Source organism: Argopecten irradians, chromosome 2 (assembly GCF_041381155.1).
Source record: "Argopecten irradians isolate NY chromosome 2, Ai_NY, whole genome shotgun sequence".
NCBI lineage: Eukaryota > Metazoa > Mollusca > Bivalvia > Pectinida > Pectinidae > Argopecten > Argopecten irradians.
Window position 1 is genome coordinate 6,164,432 of NC_091135.1, and position 7,365 is coordinate 6,171,796.

At 35.5% G+C, this 7,365-nt stretch overlaps 1 protein-coding gene across 2 annotated transcripts in view; it reads right to left on the minus strand.

Annotated features, from left to right (window-relative positions):
* LOC138314252 (ras-associated and pleckstrin homology domains-containing protein 1-like) overlaps positions 1 to 5,779 on the minus strand; it is a 122,739-nt gene extending 116,960 nt beyond the window's left edge. The window contains exon 1 of one of the 2 annotated variants that reach the window (XM_069254490.1): positions 5,598 to 5,779. The gene's annotated coding sequence lies outside the window, so the exon portion shown is untranslated. The remainder of the gene's footprint in view (positions 1 to 5,597) is intronic. The other variant, XM_069254492.1, reaches the window with a different exon arrangement.
* Positions 5,780 to 7,365: the final 1,586 nt, after the last annotated feature.

Genomic DNA, 7,365 nt, shown 5'->3' on the forward strand with positions numbered 1-7,365 from the left:
CAATATTGGACACCAGTTACTGATGGAAGCTGGAACACCAATATTTGGACACCAGTTACTGATGGAAGCTGGAACACCAATATTGGACACCAGTTACTGATGGAATCTAGAACACCAATAATTGGACACCAGTTACTGATGGAAGCTGGAACACCAAATATTGGACACCAGTTACTGAGGGAAGCTAGAACACCAAATATTGGAACAACCAGTTTACTGATGGAAGCTGGAACACCAATATTGGACACCAGTTACTGGATGGAAGCTGGAACACCAATATTGGGACACTAGTTACTGATGGAAGCTGGAACACCAATATTGGACACCCAGTTACTGATGGAAGCTGGAACACCAATATTGGACACCAGTTACTGATGGAAGCTGGAACACCAATATTGGACACCAGTATACTGATGGAAGCTGGAACACCAATATTGGACACCAGTTACTGATGGAAGATGGAACACCAATATTGGACACCAGTTACTGATGGAAGCTGGAACACCAATATTGGACACCAGTTACTGATGGAAGCTGGAACACCAATATTGGACACCAGTTACTGATGGAAGCTGGAACACCAATATTGGACACCAGTTACTGATGGAAGCTGGAACACCAATATTGGACACCAGTTACTGATGGAGAAATCTAGAACACCAATATTGGACACCAGTTACTGATGGAAGCTGGAACACCAATACTGGACACCAGTTACTGATGGAAGCTGGAACACCAATATTGGACACCAGTTACTGATGGAAGCTGGAACACCAATATTGGACTCCAGTTACTGATGGAAGTTACTATCGGTATCATGTTAAAGGGATCTGTTACTACAATGTATTTATCATTACTCATAGTCATGGGTCGCTAGAACAAACTTATTATAAAGAACAGATTACATTTGGAATCTAAATCAATATTACAGTTTGGTAACATATGTACTGTATTCGACCAAATAAGCACCCAGGGCATTTAAAAAACTGAAAAAATGAAAAGGTGCTTAATAAGACGAAATTATTTTAAACCCATACAGTTTTAATACATTTGGTTTTATGTCTGAGCTTTGAAATGAGGGATCAAAAAGGGGAGGGGCGCTTATAAGGACATGGGCACCTGGTATTGGGTCAAATACGGTAATTACTGGTACTCATGGAATCAGATCCTAGGTTTTACTTAGAAATTGGAACAGTACTATTATGGGATGCTAGTTACTCATGAGGACAACTGAAACATAACTATCGGATACTCAAAGCTAGAAAAATGCTACAATCAAGAACCAGTTACACATTACCAGGTACCTCTAGTTACACTTTCCAGTTCCATGACTTGATCCTTACACTAAGCCTAGTAGGTCAGTAGTTTTTCAACACCTCACTAGTCAAATCTTATTTCTAAGGCAGTGTCTGACACATTCAAACATTACTGTGATCAAAAACACATGTTTGACACGGAATGGTGAATGAATGTTTACACTCATGTGTTACCAATACCCATGTTAATATGAGTGATGTCATCTTTCCATCTTATACTTTCTGTTGGTTTGTTTGTTTGATTGATTTAGTATAAAAAATGATATAGAAACCACCGAAACCAACAGGAAGTGTCAGAGTTCAGCTATCTGTATACATGAAATTACATATATTGAAAATATTTCACACATATGGTGAAATGCTGAAATCAACATACATAGACTGCTGAAGAGACCTTCTCTACAGATCGTTCAATATAAAAATCATAAATGATACTTATGTACAAGTTACTAGATATCAAGAAAATGCACAGGAAAATCCTGGTTTTTGCATCAATATGAAATCAGAACTACACATCCTGGCCATGATTACTCGAAACAAAAGTGAAAACTTAATTCAAAACAAAAGTTCTATGTGAAAAATTGTGGTTTTCGACTTAAGATTGTTTCGAGAACTCTGAGTCTGCACTCAAACTGGCACAGCGCGTTCACTCCAGGATGACAAGTTCTAGGTCCAAGTGGCACAGTTACCAAAAACTGAACCTTAGTTGTAGCTTTCCTGCTGAGTAACATGAATTTGCTTCAGTGAACAAATTCAAGTTTTTAACAAACCAAATCCTAGTCATTCAGGGTACTTAATATAAAGTGGTCCTTGTTTTAAGTCCTTTGTGAAGGGTCCATGGAGGGGACACGGAAGCAATCTTAACGGCATCAGTTACAATTACATACCTGGCACATATTAGCTACTTTATTTATTTAGCTTTTAGAACTAATAATGGGATTTGTCATTCGAAAACCACTTTAGTACTTTAGTATATGATTTAACATCGAATATTCCCACGTAGCATTACACCTTCCAGTAATTATGATGTCACAAAAATCAGGTCAAATGATGATGTCACAATCACTGGGATATGGGATTAATCAACATTACTAGTATATCATACTTCATCCATGTCGTTTTGTGACTTCAAAACTGTCTCATTGAATAATGCTTCAATTAGATTAATTTTTAACAAGTTCTAATAATAGTAACACAACATACCGTACTTCAAATCTACTGGATTTTGTATACTAGCACCTCTTAAAACTCAATAAAAGGTGAAAGGACACTGGAGTTTAGCATAAAATTACCTGATGATTCAGGTTCTAGTGCATAAATATGCATCCTGAGTAAAAATACTTCAAATTCCGTCCAAATTCTTCAGACAATATTCACAAAACTCAGCAAAGTGAGTATACATAATTGAAGACATGATTTGGAATAGCTTGGGTGATCTCTTTGAGTACCTGAATATTTTCTCCTCATAAAGAAATATGAACTGCTTAAAGAACATGGTTGTTACTTGCTTAATTATAAGGTATATATCTCTTTGCTTATTTGTATTAAGCTAAAAGCTTACAGTGGTACAGCAAGACAAATGAAGGCACACAATATCTGTAAGGGACCAATACAAGGTGAGAACATTAAATATTCATCAAGTCGATGGCTTTGTGTGATTTACACAGTACTGACAGTGTCGCACATTTCCTATCTGGGGTGTGAGTCACAAACAAAACTCAATGAATTATTTATTCAATTATGAATATAATCGAACATATTGGATCACCAATGATTCAGATTTCATTTCCTAATTTTCTGAAACATGTTTATTCTGGATTCTTATAATATAAGTGAATTCCAACATTTTCAATGAATTTACAAAGAAAACTAATCAAATATACGGACATGGAAAGAAGTTTTTATGCCTATTTTAAATAATAACTGCCATTTGTAATGACAATTTTGGACTACGTTTGGGAGCCCTGAGGGACTCTGCAGAAATCCCTAGTCCGTTATCTGTCCTTTCATCATAATGTGATGACGAATTGTAACATTTGCATTGTGTGTAATGGGATTCCTTCTGAGAATGAAATACAAATGCTGGAAGGTCAATTGGGATTGAACACTGAGGCTGGTATTCTCTGGCCTTCCAGAGGAAACATGTCTGAATAAGCGATCCTCTAGCAATGCTCTGTAGCAATTACATATGCTATTGTGTATAGGTATACAGGCAATATGGAAATTCTATCACAGGATGTAAAATTAAGGTTTGGCATAAAGTAGGGGGGGAGGGGCGAGTGAATTTTTTTTTTCATTTTTCATTTCATTTTGAGTTGTTTTTTTTTATCTTTTAAAAAAAGATGTTCTTGATTTATTCTAGATTTGTAAATTAAGAAATCTAGCCCACCTCCTGTAGGTTGTGAGTTCAAAAATCTATGTGAAATATTCACTAGGTTGTCAGTGGTTTTTCTCTGGGTACTCTGACCTTTCTCAATCTAGCTACCTCCTTCAAAACTGAGCATATCAAATACTTAAAATGACAATAATAGCTGTTGAAATTTACTTAAACAAAAAAGTAATCCCAAAACTAGCCTGGCTGGATCAATATCAAGCCTCACCAATAAGTTTTCTGTACCTAGATTTATATCTACATTTTATTTAAAATTACACCTTAACCTTGTGGAGTGTATCAACTCTAGACTAACAAGCCAATAAGGGACAAGCGCTTTTTGGGAAATTATTTTCTGTCTTTTTATGACAGGTGGATATGCATCCTTCAAAAGTTCTACTTTCATGTCTAGAATATTGTGACTTTAATCAATCTGGAAGGTCTTAAAATTGATGTTGAATGTGAAGAAATAAAATGCATATAGGGGGCCCGGGTCAGTATTTATGTCTATTGAAATGGAAGAATTAGGTTTGCATTGCATCTCAACAGAAGTTTTTGTTTTCTTTTTTATTCAATCAAAAATGTGTAACTAATACATACATATAAAAAAAAAGTTTGTTTCTCTAGTTAAAATTTTATGTATATACCGTATTTGACCCAATAAGCGCCCAGGGCGTTTAAAAAAATTGAGAAAATGAAAAGGTGCTTAATAAGATGAAATTATTGCAAAACCATAGTTTTGTGTATAGTCTTGGTCTTTATTTACCGTATATTGAAATTGAAGGTCTCAAAAGGGGAAAGGGGCGCTTATAGGGACATAGGCACTTATTGGGTCGAATACGGTAGTTTGTATTTGAAATTTCATCCATAAAAGCACTGTATTTAAATGAATTAAAAGTGATCATAATGTGACTTTACAATTAGCAAAATTCAGACCTACCAGAATTATATATATATATATATATATGTACGTTTGTATCAAACATTCAGAAAGATTTCTACTTGAAACAGTCTTACATTAATACTGTTTACCGCCTAATTTGTTACATATGTGAACAACATGTGTAAGTTATGACTGGTAATGCCTAGGTGAATAAGATCTAGACCAGATCTAGACCAGGTGTCAGGGCTAACGAAGAACATGAAAGCAAAAATTGATGATAACTCAAGCTCTATCATAAAAAGTAACCATATTGTCCCAAATTTCCAACATTAAAAACAAAATAAACACATCAACTGCATTATATCTTTTGTTTCGGGTTTGTACCTTTTGTTCGTGATCAAATGAATAATTTCAATGGATGTGTGAAAATTCCATCTCAAAATCCAGCATGCAATTTTCCATGCAGACATTCACACTTTAATTTTTGGAGATCTGCCAACGGTACTGTGAAATTGGGTACGTTTAGGGAGAAATGGTAACACTTGAAATTAGGTGAATTTTCCATTGACAAAATGAATTATGCCAATATACTTGTTATTTGAAGTTATACTATATATTGATTTCTCTATAATGAATCTTGCAAACAGAACATTGATTTGTACGTCAATACATACCACGCTATTTCCCGAAACATTTTATTGAACTTCCAACATAGCCGATTCGCTTTGACACTTGTCACAATACACGGTCCTGTCCCCATTCAATTTCGAATACACAACCGAAAAATTCGTCTGCAAAAACCCACGTGGTTCAATTTTGACACCAAAACAAATATATATTTACATACATATTAATAGCATAGCAATTTATTTCATTAAAAATATTGGTTAATTGGGGTGACATTTCTTTTTTAACCGTGTGCCCCTTTGCGGGCCCCATCTCTCAGACTCTTCACAGTTGCAGCAACCCGTCAGCATCCCCAACATTGAATGACATCATCCACTTGGAGTGAAAGTATAATTCTTACCTGAATGTCTTCTGCTTTGGAGACACTGCCAGAATTCTTCTGAATAAATCCCACTTTCCGCAAACAAAATAAATGCGCTTCGCTAAAATTTTCACATTATTTTTAGGTCAAATATATTTCCCGCACACATGAACCAAACAATGCCGTCTCCGGTCAATGGAGACCAGAATGGATCATACTTCCCCGGATGTCGACCTATGACCCTGCATAATTTTCGCGATATCAGCAGCGAAGCGTTACGTACGCGGGTGTGTTTGAATAATAAAATAGTAAAGTGATGTGATGAACTGTTTAAAAAGACGTACCGTTATGCTAAATTACCCTGCCATTATTCAAATGTACGTTCGTAGAGCGAGTATCGGTTTTGTTGTGGCGACATATAGGGAGGCAGGCATAGTGTATTGATTCGCACGCGCACAAAAGAGCCAAATCAGTACCAAAGGGAATAACACGCGCACGGACCATGCGTCTAACCGCGTAGGGTAGTTTCGTATGAAGTTAGCGTTTGTAATAATGGTTAGTTTGGTTTTGGGTTTCTCTGAATTTTTTTTTCTATGATTAATGTCCATGCTGTTTGTGTACGATGTTCTATATAGCTCTAGATCTATCGAAGAACAACATATCAATTTTGCTCCGTGTTAGAAGCTACATGTACATGTATATTGTAGATGAAGTTTAAATATATATATATCGCAGCGCAATATTCCTCATATCACTGAGTAAATGACAAACATTAAATTCCCAAGTACTGGAACCTTGTCGAACCCATGACGTAACGTTTCATTTGGAATTTAGTAACGGATACATACTTTTTTGTTGCCGACAATTCAAAAACGATGATATTTTAATAAATACTAGAATAGGATATGCACACAGGCGCGTATCCACATCCGTTTCATGTTATTTTTCAGAATTAATAAACACGATTTATATGAGAACTAATCATTTTACCTGAATCGCAAATAAATATCAAAGGCGGTCATGAAATCTTTTCACGTATCCACCAATTAATTTTTGGCTTTATCATAAGATATGCCAAAATACATAGACTACTAATGATCACTCGGCGTTTGCGTTTTTATGACATTCTATTGTTGTCTATCCAATAGCTAAATGATATAATGTACATATAGTAATAATCTACTAGGGCATCCTTTTTTCACTTGTAATGCTCAATGCTCAAACTTTATGTAAATTACATTTACAATACAAAAGTAAGACCTGGAAATCGCTAGAGAGAGGATTTCAGAAATATCTCTCTTACTAATATACATAATGTTTCCGATAATTTGTAACGGGGTCAGCAGGGAATAAGATTTGCATCCACATTGTTTCAACCCTGGCTACGCTACTCACTTTGTTTCTGTCGAAACCGATTCATACATATATGTGTTAGCTCTATGATACCGGAATCGGCCGAGATTTGCCGAATGAAAAAGTTCTACGATTTAGCCGGGAGCAGTCGATCTTAGCAGGGCTAGATTAGACGGTTAGACTGATTGAATCGCTCAGTTTGCTTTATATCATGTATAGATAAAAAGTGGAAATGGCAGTTTTATGACTCAATTTAGCCCATTGCTTATAGTAAAACAGTACATATGTACAATTCAAACTAATATGCTTGCGATGTTAATAATACTTTGACGTCTAAATATTTTTGAATATATCAGTATCTCCGAAAAAAATGCAAAGTACATGTATTTGCCGTTTGACGGAGTTTCTACCCCTATTACATGTGTTAATTTTAACGTCGTTTATACACGTCAGG